The sequence below is a fragment of the Tupaia chinensis genome, unplaced genomic scaffold (assembly GCF_000334495.1).
Source record: "Tupaia chinensis unplaced genomic scaffold, TupChi_1.0 Scaffold144255_1, whole genome shotgun sequence".
Taxonomy (NCBI): domain Eukaryota; kingdom Metazoa; phylum Chordata; class Mammalia; order Scandentia; family Tupaiidae; genus Tupaia; species Tupaia belangeri.
The window spans coordinates 152424-153023 of record NW_006204113.1 but is presented as its reverse complement, the minus strand read 5'-3'; positions in this window follow the sequence as shown (position 1 = coordinate 153023).

Here is a 600-nt window from a genome sequence, read left to right as displayed (position 1 = left end):
GACCCCCCCCCCCCAGGCTGGCTTCCAGCAGGTGGCAGTGGATGGTGAGAGCCTGGAGCAGGTGACCCACCAGCGGGCCGTAGACACCATCCGCCAGGCATACCGGAACAAGGCTCGGGAGCCCATGGAGCTTGTGGTCAGGGTCCCTGGGCCCAGCCTACCCTCCTCGTCCCCCGACTCAGACCTCGCTGACCGGCCTCTTCCTGCTGCTCCTTCCCCTGCCCATGCCCTCCCTGTGACTCCAGTTCCCTCCCATGGGCTCCCAGGACCTCCTGCCCAGGCCCAGGCCCTTCCCCAGCCCCAGCCCCTCCAACCCTCCAGGCTCCCAGTACTGGCCCCAGGCCCCCCGTGACCCTTCCCCCTAACCTCAGATCCCCGGAGACCCCTGAATCCTCCCTCTCCTGGGCCTGGCCTGTTAACCTCCTTGGGGCTCGGGAACCTGCCCCTGCTGCCCGCCCTGCCACCAGTTCTATGCACCGTCCCTTATCTTCCCACTTCACTCCCAGATAAACGCAGCGTCCACACACAAGGTGCTGGTGGGCAGCCCACTGTCCCCTGCCCTGTCTCCACCATCCCGAGACAGGAAGTGGGTTGAGAACC